A 13,661-nucleotide genomic window follows, 5' to 3' on the forward strand; every position below is an offset into this window, starting at 1 on the left:
AGACAACCAACACTGCAGTCAATACACTACATCCCTTTTTTATTTTATTTGATTTTATCTATTTATTTATAGGCCTTAACTATAAGAAACATTTATGTATGTAATAGGGGTTTCTACAAACGAGATTATTTTGATTTGTCTCTTTATTGTTTTCTCAATGAATGTAATATAATTGATGCATCGATAAGTTAATCAATTTTTAGATAAAGTTGGGTTAGGTTTCAATATTCATTTCTTCGTCGTTGATTTTATTTTGTTCTTGGCACACGCTCCATTCACCTTGAATCTTTTTCAAATGCACTACATTCCTTCTACGAATTACACCAGTCTCGTCATTTCGAACCATTACATCTCCTCCTTTCTTATTTTCTACTGTGTGTGCTTCTGGATCAAAGTCCAAGCTCAATTTATTTTCTCTATTCATGTTTTTAATGTAAACTTTATCTCCTGGTGTTAAATCACATTCTTCAGCTTTCCGCTTCCTGTCTCCATTTTCTTTTCCCTTTTCTTTTCTTTCTTGGTCTCTATCCTTAACTTCAGCATCCTGCGATTTCCTCTCCATTGTATCACCTATCATAGGTAATTTATCTCTAAATCTCCTATTGAAGAAAAGTTCTGTTGGGGTTCTCCCAGTAACAGAATGTGGCGTGCTGTTGTACATAGTTAAATAATCCAGCAAACTCTCCTTCCAGTCTCTATTTTCAGCTATGCTTATTTTTAAACGCTTTAGTATATCGCGATTTTGTCGTTCGACCTCTCCATTTTGTTGAGGCCAATATGGCACTGTATTGAAAAGGGTGATGTTTCTTTCTAGAAGGAATGATTTAAATTCTTCACTAATAAATTGTCTTCCGTTATCTGCGGTTATTGAAATCGGGTTTCCTAATCGACTGAATATTTCTTTGAGTTTTACTATAATTTCTGTTGAGGTGGTCTTTTGGCAAATTTTTACTTCTTTGTATCTGCTGTAATAGTCTACTACAACAAACAAGTGGTCACCGCTTGGAAGGGGGCCCATTAAATCGATTGCGATGTCAATCCAAGGCCCGTCTGGCAGTTCGCGCCGTTTCATAGGATTTGGTGCATGTGGAGCAGACACAAGAGTACATCCTTTACAAGCTTTCACGATATTTTCGGCGTCCTTGTCACACCTAGGCCACCAAACTTTTGTTCGAAGCCTTGCCTTCATCGATACAATACCGGGATGTCCCTCATGGGCTGCATCCAGAACTCTTTTACGGAGGGCCGAGGGAATCACAATCCTTGTTCCTCTCAATAATATGCCCTCATGGAAACATAATTCATTTTGAAAGATTTTGTAAAGCTTCACGTCGTCGTTCCATATATTGCGATACAAGCCTTCTTTCACCTTCAAAATTTCTTGATCGTCTATTGAGCTATCTATTATTTCTTTGAGGGAGACTGCCCTAGGTCGGGCGAAATCCACAATTTGGCAAATATGATTGTCTTTTAATTGTATCACGGATTTTTCTGCCCTTTTACAGAGTCTAGACAATGAATCCGCGATATTGGATTTCCCTGATTGATAAACTACTTTATAGTTATACGATTGTAGGCGCATAACCCATCTTTCTATTCGCGCACATGGTTTAGATCTAGTACCAAATATAACCTCCAACGGTTTGTGATCTGTTATAAGTTCAAATTCTTTTCCATAGAGAAATATGTGGAAATGTTCGACTGCCCATACAAGTGCTAACGCCTCTTTCTCTGTCTGGCAGTAACGACGTTCACAGTCAGTCAGAGTTTTATGACCATACGCTATAATTCTGGGGCTGCCCTTAAAGTTAATTTGGACTAATACTCCACCCAGACCCACAGGACTCGCGTCTGCTATTACCATCGTACGATCGTTTACGTCGTAATACCCCAAGCTAGGCATATTTGTCATGATTTCCTTTAATGACTCAAAGCATTGCTGTTGATCCGGTCCCCAGTATTCTGTAATATCGGTTCGATCTCCGTTTTTATTTCTAAGTAGTATTTTCAGAGGTTCTGTTATTGTTGCGTAGTTAGGGATCCATTTACTTACAAAATTAATTAGACCTAAGAAACTTTGAAGCTCCCCGGTGGTTTTAGGCGCTTTAAAGTCTTTTATCGTAGAAATGTATTTTTCTAGTGGCCTTACTCCTTCTGCTGACAACTCATGTCCTAAGAAACTCACTTTGCTCATCCCGAAACAACATTTGTCATTTCTTATTAAAACGTTGTTATTTTTTAGAACGGAAATTACCTTCTTTACTCTTAAATCATGCTCTTGCTTGTCCTTTCCGTATATTAAAATGTCATCGATATAATTTATCACTCCTTCACAGCCTAAAAGCATATTTTCTAGTGTTTTCTGGAAAATTTCAGGAGCACAGGATATGCCGAACATAAGTCTCTTGTATCTAAATAAACCTTTATTGGTTATGAATGTAGTTATGTGTCTTGAGGCCGGATGTGTCTCTATTTGGTGAAATGCGTCTTTTATGTCCAGTTTTGTAAAAACTTTTGCGTTTTTCATTTTAGATAACAACTTATCCATTGTAGGCAATGGGTGATTTTCACGTATAATAGTTTCATTAGCTCGACGCATATCTAAACAAAGACGTACTTCACCATTTTCCTTCAACACCGGCACCATAGGGGATACCCATTTAGAAGAACCTAAGACTGGTTCTATAATATCTCTTTGTTTAAGTTCTTCAATTTTGTTTTCTATTTTGGCTTCTAAAGGTATCGGAATCCTCCTGTAAGGTTGTGACACGGGTGGAATTGAATTATCAATGGGTAGATGGATTAAGACATCTTTGAACTTGGGAAATTTTTCGGTATGTATTTGATTAACCTCCGCATTTAATCCAATTTTCAGTACTCCTAATGATAGTGCAGATGTTTTTCCCAGGAGATCTCTTGTGCCATTAATAATGACATAGAAAGTCGAAGTTTCTGATCTTGATCCAATTTCTATCTGGGCTTCAAACGATCCTTTTATCTTTAGTGGTGTAGTACTACCATAGGCCGTGAATGTGACATTTGGGTTTGGATGTTGATTATACAAATTTACTTTATTTTTCTTCAATGTGTCCCAAGTTGCTTCTGTGATCAGGTTATGCTTGCAGCCCGAGTCAATCAACATTTTAATGTGTACTCCTCCAATGGTGCAGTCAATTTCGACATCGTCATCAATATGAAAGACGTACTCGGTTTCGTCCTCTTTTGGTACCCTATCATTTGAGGTATGGCGAACTTGATTTACTTCACTCTTCTCTTTATCGGACCGGCCTTTTTTCCTTTCATAGTTATATTCTCCTTCTCTTTTTCTCTTTAAAGCTTGTTTAGTCCTGCAGTATTGTCTAAAATGTCCTTTGAGGCCACATTTTAGGCATTCTTTATCTCTTGCCGGACATTTAGCATCATGTGACGCATGTCTGGGATTGCCGCATCTACCGCATCCATGTTGTATATTATTCTTTGTTTTATAAAAACTTATTTTATCTTTAATGTCCATGTCTTTATTTACTTCCTCATTACCATTTGATTTTGTAGGGTTTTTAAATTCTTCTAACTGTTTGTTTACAATTTCTAGTGTGTTTGCTTCTGTTATTAACCGGTCTAATTTAATATCATCTCCTATCTGAAGTATCTTTTTCCTTAATTCGGGAAGGTAACATTTCTCTGTTACTTGGTCGATAATATTTTCATCCCGATCAGCAAACTGACATTTATCAGCTTGTTTCTTCAGTCTTACTAGGAACTTCTCGAATTTTTCGTCGGGTTCTTGTTTGAGCAGCCTGAATGTATGTCGCTCGTAAACTTTGCTTTGTTTCGGTGCGAAGTATAAATCTAGTTTAGATATTGCTACTTCAAACACGTCCACGCCAGCATTTGGTTCGATATTAGATCCAGGAATGTTATAAAACACCTCTTGCAAATCTAAACCACCGAAGTGTAGAAGAGAAGCCCTTTTTTTAACATCGTTATCAATGTTAGACGCTTCCAAGTATATAAACAATGCTCGTTTCCATCGTTCCCATCTTACCCCTACCGAGGTAGATTCGCCGTTACAGTCAAACTTTTCCAATGTAAGCAGTGACATCTTTGGTGCGACCTGGAACCATCAATTGAATGATTCAGATAAATATCTGCTTTTGTGTTTCTATTTAACACATCATGTCCAACACATATCAATTTAATGATCGGATTACAGTTATCCGCTGTGTTTACTAAATATCTAAATATTTAGTTGCTATCTATCTATCTATCGTATGGTTAGTGGTCAACCTAGTGTCAAAGTTGTTCAAGCCGCCCGAAGGCCTTTGACGTGGCTTAACGACTGTTATCTTAATTGACATCAACCGGGACCGACTTTTTACGTGCCCTCCGAAGCACGGAGACGCCCAGTTCAAATACCACAATGCGGTCACCCAATGCTCATATCAATCAACAAGTGTATCAACTCAATATAACATTTTATTCACTTAAAGCTTGTCAATTCTATAACAGCTTTCATCATTTCAATTTAATGATCAGATTCTTATCTGCTTTACGTATATACCTGATATAATTGTATAGTATAGTACTGTATTTTTATCCAATTGTATATCAATTTACTGATCAGTTCAGTTAGAACTGCTTCAGATGAATAAACACTTGTAACATGCGTAGTTGTTTAGGTATCTAATTTAAACATAGATACCTAAAAGTAACATTGTCAAGTAATATCAATTTAATGATCAGAATTTAATCTGCACCTTGTATATTATACGTATCAAGGTATATATATATATCTATGCACAATACATACATACACACAAACACATATATACATGTATATATACACATATACGTATGCATATATACACATACATACATATACATATACATTCGTGGATACTTTTCATCCAAGTAATATAAATTGACTGATCAGTTAAATTATAACTGCTTCAGATAAACAAACACACATTTTATGACACAGTCTTTGCAATAATTCAATAAAACGATTTTATTTTATTCTGTTCTGTTATGTTGTTCTCCAGTTTACTTATATGATTATATGACAGTTTACTTAAATGAAATTATATTTAAAGGTTTATCGTTACCTTAAATCAATACCATGGTTAGGTACCTACAGTTTCAGTTAAAATGAGATACTTCGTAGTAGTTTAGTTAATATTGTTTTTATTACATACCGTGTAATATTTTATGTATAATATTTATGCATGTATATTTTAATATTGGCATGGAATAATGTAGGAAAGATATTTTATCATTTGATCGTACTATTAACAAAATGTTGGTAAAATATTCTACTATCGTTAGGTAAATCTTATAAATGCAACTGTTCTGATACCATTAAACAATTGTTCGATAATAATAATACGTGAAACCTGCGAATAACGTAACTTGCTTACTTTATTTTATCCTAAAACCCACTAACTGTCAAGATTAAAATTTTTTATGACGACCGTTTATTTCGAACCCATAGGCTCAAGTAACAAGCTTGTTGTTATTCTACTCGCTGAGTAGATTTAAACATCGTAATAATATGTATCTACGAGTCGATGCGATAGATAACATTTGTTGTCATCGGCAGTAAGTATACACGCTAACCATCTTTCCATCTTTTCCCTTTATTTTTTATTATTATTATTGTGTACTCACTTTTGTCCTCGTCGCCACATGTATTGTTCTGCCTCTTGGGATATTTTACGGCTCACCAGCGCCACAACACGTATACGGTCGCACCACACAACCGCTCCGCTCAACCGCCGGAGCACGACTGACACGTGACGTAAGCGCATGAGACAACCAACACTGCAGTCAATACACTACAACTAGTGAGATGACATTGTAAAACAGTCGCTCCTTAATTTTAATTTTAATTTAATTATTAATAAGTGTTTATTTTTAAGAATTAGTACATAGTATAGTGATAAGTGATACCAGATGTAGTGTACAAAGTTTTAGCTTCGAATCTATACTAATATTATAAAGCTGAAGAGTTTGTTTGTTTGTTTGTTTGTTTGTATGAACGCGCTAATCTCAGGAACTACTGGTCCGATTTGAAAAATTCTTTCAGTGTTAGATAGTCCATTTATCGAGGAAGGCTATAGGCTATATATCATCACGCTACGACCAATAAGAGCAGAGTAGCAATAAAAAATGTTACAAAAACGGGGAAAATTTTGACCCATTCTATCTTATGTGACGCAAGCGAAGTTGCGCGGGTCAGCTAGTAATAACTATAACCGGCAAACGGAGAATATTCAAGTCGAGTGTGAAGTGACAACGAAGTTCAACGAACTAAATTCAAACAGCTGATCACCAAACTCAAGGGAGTATCGTTCCTTTTTGTATTTTTCTCGTATAAGATTATCAATAATATACTGCTTAATATCTAACTACGTCGTATATTAACAGCAGACGTCTGATTAAAACTGTACATTGACAAATTGACAACAAGTGTTACAATTATTTTCCAATTGATAGTCTGCTTTCGAATTCTCTTTGAAGGAAAATAACATACTGATTAGGTTAGGCAGTAATTAGGTGATTCAGCTTATTAATTACACTATAGCTAGATAATTGTCTCTCTGATAGGTACCTGTCAATCTACCCACTATAGAAAAATAAAATTATAAATCACATAAATATAAAGCATTACAAAAACACGTATCTTAACTTCAAAAAGTCTTCAAAGAAACCGATACTAAAAGCACTGCCAGCCAAACCCGACTGTTCTACTCGCACTCCGCTTCCGACACGCTCCATGAAAGGCACAATTCCATTTTATTTCCAAAATCAACAAGCTCTTGAAAAAAAAACACAGTCTCTTGTCATTAAGCGTCTAATCACCGACTATTTTCCCATAAATCATAAAACCTCTCAAGTTGTTATCTTTCACCAAAATATTGCAGGCGTGTTAAATAAGGCTCAAGAACTAGAAGTAGCGTTAAACGAACTTAATAAACTTAACATGCCAGTGACTGTAGTTTGCCTCAGTGAACACTTTATTCGTAAAGGAGATGAAAAATATCTTGTGTTAAAACAATATAAATTAAAGTCAATCTACTGTCGCACTAGTCAGCGAAGAGGGGGTACCTGTATATTAACCAAAAATGACTTAGACTGCACTGACTTGGATATTATTAAAGATTTCGTTATAGACCATCATTTTGAGTGTTGTGGTATAAGTATAAATTCTATGAAACTGTGTGTTCTATGCATATATAGGACACCTATCTCTAATCCAAATATATTTTTCGCCAATCTTCAGAGTGTTATTCATAAACTGCGAAATAAATATAGTAAGATAGTGATATGTGCAGTGTGACCAGATTCAGTATTTTAATACTTTTTCAGTATATTTTATCGATTTTGCCGAACATCAGTATATTTTCAGGTATATTGCTGGTAGTCAGTATTTTTGGGTATATTTTGGTTGAAGATTCAGTATTTTAATACTTTTTCAGTATATTTCATCGATTTTGCCGAACATCAGTATATTTTCAGGTATATTGCTGGTAGTCAGTATTTTTGGGTATATTTTGGTTGAAGTTATGGCAACACCGTAGTGAGTGAACGTCTTTGCGACAATGTTCGAATATCGGGACTTTCCCGGATTTTGTTTATTCTTATACATGTTATCTATGAGCAAAGATGAGTAATTTACAGATACGACAAGAAAGACGGTCGTTGCTGGCATTGTAGTATTGTATTACATATACAATTTTCAATCAATACATAGTATTAATCAGACTTGCAGATTGTATGTCCGCCTTAAGCTTTACTATTGATGGACCGGTTTTAATGTGGTTTGCACTATTAGATAGAGTGTAATTCCTAGATTACATCCATTCAAATTCGTTGTGTTTCATGAATATCAGCCTACCTGGACGAATTCGGGACGGACCGCTAGTTAATAATATAATTTTCATATAATTTTCTATATAATATAGTTAACATAATTTTCAAAACAACGTCTAGTCTTTAAGTTTTCAGCTGCATGTATAGGTAGTAGTTAAGCTTAAAAGATACTTTATTACTAGTATCAAATCGTCTAACACGGTTCAAGTGAAATGACTGTCTCTTCTACATTCGACTTAGTCTTTGACGAATTTCTTTCGATAATTCGGGGATTTCCCCAAACTAGGAGATGTTTTCGTCATCATATAAATAGAACGCGATCGATCTTCGTTGTTTTATTTATTTAGTTGCATTCATCCGGCCAGCATGTCTAGTTTTCAGCAAAGTTATTTAGCTAAGTGGGAACAAATTCCGGAATTTTCTTCGTGGCTTTCACGTTATAAAGATGACGAGTTCGCCGCATTTTGCAAAGCATGCAATTCGAAACTGCAAAGTAGATTAGCATCTATAAAACAGCATGCAAATACTGAAAAGCATAAATCGAACTTGATGAAATATAAAGGACAGTCAAAGGTAAGCATAACTCGCTTTACAAACCTATTTCAAGGAATTCGAATATATTTTAAGTTAATAATCCTAGTTTTGTTTCTAAAAACCAGTAGGTAACAGCTGTGAAATGCGGCGCTGTTATAAAAAAACTAAGCAACCAAATATTTTTAAAATTTCAGGTTGATACATTTTTCAAAAAGGCCCCACTGAAAGACGAAGTCAAGAAAGCTAAACTGCGTTTATGCAGTTTTCTGTCGGAACACAACATCCCATTTCGAGCTATGGACCATCTTAGTGATGTTCTAGTGAAGTGTTTTACTGATTCCGATATTGCGAAAGAATTTTCCTGCAAGAGATCCAAAGCAGCCGCTATAACTTATAATGTTTTAGGACCCAATTTCGAAAAAGATATGATTGAGGACATACTTGGTACTGCATCTCTTTCAGGTAAACCAGTATATTCAATTATAATCGATGAGAGTACAGATGTTGCAACAGTCAAAGTATTGGCTATAGTAATTAAATACTTCTCTGAAACTAAATGTACTGTACAAACCAAATTCCTTGATTTAGTTGATTTAAGTGGTGAGACCGCAGGTCAATTATTTAATTCGTTGTCATCAAAATTATCCGAATTAGGTTTAGACGTAATAGGATTCGCTGCTGATACTACGAATGTGATGTTTGGTCAACATTCTGGCATTGTTGCAAAAATTAAAGAAGTAAACCCAAAGTGCTTTTTCATGAAATGTGTTTGTCACTCTGCAGCATTAAGTGTTAGCCACGCCTGTAAAATACTGCCTAGAAATTTAGAACAAATAGTAAAAGAAGTATATGGATATTTTTCTCAAAGCAGCAAGCGTCAAAGAGAATTTGCTGAGTTCCAAAATTTCACAGACACTGAAAATCATAGAATTTTGCGTCATTACGACATAAGGTGGCTTTCACTTCATGCCTGTATTAGTAGAATAATTGAGCAGTGGAGGGCATTGCAATTGTTCTTTCAAGACCAATACTTGAGTGATCGCAATATGTCATCAGAATTTTTATTTAATTCTTTTACCACTGATATAAACAAATTGTATTTTTACTTTTTGGACTAAATTTTGCCGATTGTAAACAAATTTAACATAATTTTTCAAGGCGACTATCCGTGCATTGATAGACTGTATGATGATGCATCTAGTATGTACTTGTCGATTTTGGGTTGCTTCATGAAAGCTAATTACATCAAACGTACGGACAATGTATTTACGTTAGACCCAAAGTCTAATGTAAATTATTTGCCACTGAAAGATATGTACTTAGGTATTCAAGTAGGCCAAGAATTAATCAAACACAGAGAAAATCTAAACATGAAAGAACAGATTGCTGAGTTTTTCAGAAGGTGCCAATCATTTTTAATTGAGTTGAGCACGCAATTGAAATTACGTTTGCCTTTTGAAAATCCAGTTTTTCGAGAACTGAAATTTCTTAACCCACACACTGCCGTGCATAAAGAATTTCGCAGTTTACGAAATGTAATAGAAGCTTTTCCAATTTTCCCATGCGAAGTACAGCCAGAACAAATGCAGTTAATTGACGAAGAATATAGAACCCTAAAGTTTGATCGCGAAGTAAGTGATTTGTTACAATCTTCCAGCACTGGCTCACCCATCTCGTGTGAACAATTTTGGGTGGAAGTTGGAAAAAATTCTAACAGTGATGGCATGTTAAAATACAAAAATATAACTAGTTTTAGTAAACCTCTTCTATGTATACCGGTGTCGAATGCTGCATGCGAGCGCATATTTTCAAAGATAAATTTAATAAAAACGGACCAAAGAAACAGATTTATAAACAAAAATGTGTCAGCTATTTTAAAAACAAAGCAAGGTATTAAAGATGAAGGAGGTTGTGTAAATTTTAATCCTTCGAAAAGGATGTTAAAATATAATTCTAACATTTATTGTGAGCATGAATAAATAAAACGTTTTAAGAAAATCAGTATTTTTATTGGTATATCTGTCCTATGTTAGTCGGTATATTTCAGTATTTTTTTGAGGTGCCTCGGTATTTTCTTAAAATTAAATCTGGTCAAACTGGATATGTGGTGACTTTAACATTAATATATTAGCTCAAGACAGACTTAATACTCAATTCACGGAATTATTATTGAATAATGGGATGGAATTTCACATTCGCGAACCAACTCGTCAATTATCGTGTATAGACAACATCATAAGTAACGTGTCCAATGTCACAGGAAAAATTGTTAAGTTATTTTTATCTGACCATGAAACCGCCCAACTCGCAATATTGGAAGATGTTCTTTACGAGAAGTCTACGGGGTTTTATTTTGAACGGGTCTTAGATATGAATAAGGAAAACATGCATAAGTATATTGATAGCATTGGTTCTTTAAGTTTTTCGGAAGTTTATGTGTCTACACACGCTAATGATGCTTTTGATTTATTCCATGATACTTTAACTTTATTTCATAAACTATGCGCTCCTAACATTACAAGAAAAGTTTTAACAAAACCAAGCATCTCTAAAAAACTCTCTAAAGGATTAAAGATAAGCTGTAAAACAAAAAGGCTATTACGATATCAGTATTATAAAAACAAAAATAATGAAAACAAAACAAAATTTAAATCTTATTCAAAATTACTTACCAAGTGTTTACACAAGTCTCAGTATATAAGTAACGAAAAGCATATAGCCAGCTCCAACAATAAGGCCAAGGCAACATGGCAGGTTGTCAACAGGGCGACGGGTAATGTTAGACTCAGAGAACTACTGGATAGACTTGACGAAGACGGCAGTACTATCACATGTGGTACTCATATATCAGATATATTTAACAACTATTATATTGGTAATACGACCACTAGTTCAAATACATCACTAAGTGACAAAGGACCGGCTATAACAATAAATAACTCAATCTGTAGTAGTATTTATCTCGACCCAACGACTCCCGATGAAATCTACCGTATCATTGGGAACTTAAAAAATACACAAGCATCCGGTTATGACCGCATTACTTGCACACTTCTCAAAAATATCCGTTGCTACGTATCAGTACCGTTATCATATATCATCAATTTGTCCATAGAACAAGGTTATTTTCCGGACCGTCTGAAGTTCTCAATAATTAAACCACTTCATAAAAAAGGTTCAAAATTAATAAAAGATAATTATCGCCCTATAGCCTTGTTACCTGTAATTGCTAAAATATTTGAAAAGGTTGTATATAAGCGTTTGGTGTCATATTTAAATATTAATAACATATTTACGGAGGCACAATATGGGTTTAGAAGTGGGAGGTCTACAATATTAGCCACCCACAATCTGGTAAAAACTATACTGAACAACTTAAATCAAAAATTACTCTGCTCGGCTCTCTTTCTAGACCTAAGCAGGGCATTTGATTATGTGGATCATAGTATACTCTTAAATAAATTAGAGAAATATGGCATTAGAGGTCCAACGTATAAATGGTTCCAGTCATATTTATCGAACAGACAGCAGATTACCAGGATTGCAAAACTGGACGAAACCTCGAACTGCATATGTCACTATGACTCTGAACCAAAATACAATTCTCGCTCTGTGCCCCAAGGAAGTATCCTAGGGCCCCTTTTATTCCTTATTTATGTGAATGATATGCCTGGAGCTATTGAACATGATAGTATATTATTTGCTGATGATACCACAATAATTATAAAATCACCTGACATTCAAACACACAACAACGACATCAGAAATTGCTTGGAACATGTAATAAACTGGTTAGATTGTAATAAATTAAAAATAAATATAAATAAAACAAAAATAATAAATTTCAGGACACATAAAAAAAAACCTTTAACTGTAGATATCAAATATAATAATGAAGTAATTGAACAGGTTAATACTATTAAGTTTTTAGGAATCAATATTGACGCACACTTATCATGGAAGCAACATATTGACAATTTATGTACTAAACTAAACCGACTTGTATTTGCTTTACATAAATTGAAACAGTGCACCCCGCAGTCAACTTTACTAACAGTGTATCATGCATATATTTGTTCGTTGATTCGTTACGGCATAATTGTATGGGGAAATGCATCAGACTTACTCAGAGTATTCATCGCTCAAAAAAAATGCATTAGAACAATTTATGGTATGAGATGGGATGAATCATGCAAACCTATATTTAAGACCAAGAAAATCCTTACCGTGCCATGTCTCTATATTTACGAGATGTCAAAATTTGTAAGATTTAATATAAAATTGTTTGAACTCAGGTCAAATGTTAACAAAAGGATAACTACGCACGTTACTCTCAAGATGCCTGCGCCTTCCCTGGAGTTGTTTCGTAAAAATTGCACATACATGGCACCGTTAGTATATAACTCCTTACCTGAATCAATAGTGGAACAGCGTGACAATAAATTCTGTACTGCCTTGGAAAACTGGCTGTTAGAGCAGTGCTTTTACACGGTAGAAGAATTCTTAAAAAAGAGTTCTTGTAGATTTTTTGTGTATGGAAATGCAATGTAAATGGTTTAAAGATAGAAATGAAATATTTACTGTTAAATAACATGTCTCCAAAATTAATTTTATGATTTACAATTATATATATAGTGTATTTTTGCATGTCAATTGTATTTGACGAAATGTGCCATTGCTCTTTTGTATTGTAACATCCTTATGTACCACATTTAAAGCAAAATAAAATAATTCTAATTCTAATTCTAATTCTAAAAAAAAAATACTTCAATTTTAATATTCTGCACTTTTGACAATAATATATCAGTAACTTAGTCCTCTTATCTTACTTAATTGTAAATAGATAACTTACACTACTAGTATTTAGCTTATTTTCCCCCCTTTTAATACTAGTATCTAATTCCAAACCTTACTCTTTAACTTCCTTTGCTTATCTTCTTAGATATTTCCCTTAACTTTTCAGGACTTGCTGCTTTACAAACACATTTTTCTACACAATGGCCACCACAATGATGACCCGTAAAGCTACGCTTAAGGAAACTGAAGGAAAACTAAAGCTTGCCTTGCTCGAGTTAAAGTCATATAAAAAGGAGAATAGCCAACTGCTGGGGGAACGTGCTGACTGTGAGGACGTAATACAGAAGGTCAACCAGAAGGTCTTGGATCTTAAGGGTGAACTTGCTGAGCTCCATATAGAGAATATGGATCTACTGGATCAGCGCAAACGGCTTCAAGAGGAAGTCAACTCCTTTAGC

Source organism: Anticarsia gemmatalis, chromosome W, assembly GCF_050436995.1.
Source record: "Anticarsia gemmatalis isolate Benzon Research Colony breed Stoneville strain chromosome W, ilAntGemm2 primary, whole genome shotgun sequence".
NCBI classification, from domain to species: Eukaryota; Metazoa; Arthropoda; class Insecta; order Lepidoptera; family Erebidae; genus Anticarsia; species Anticarsia gemmatalis.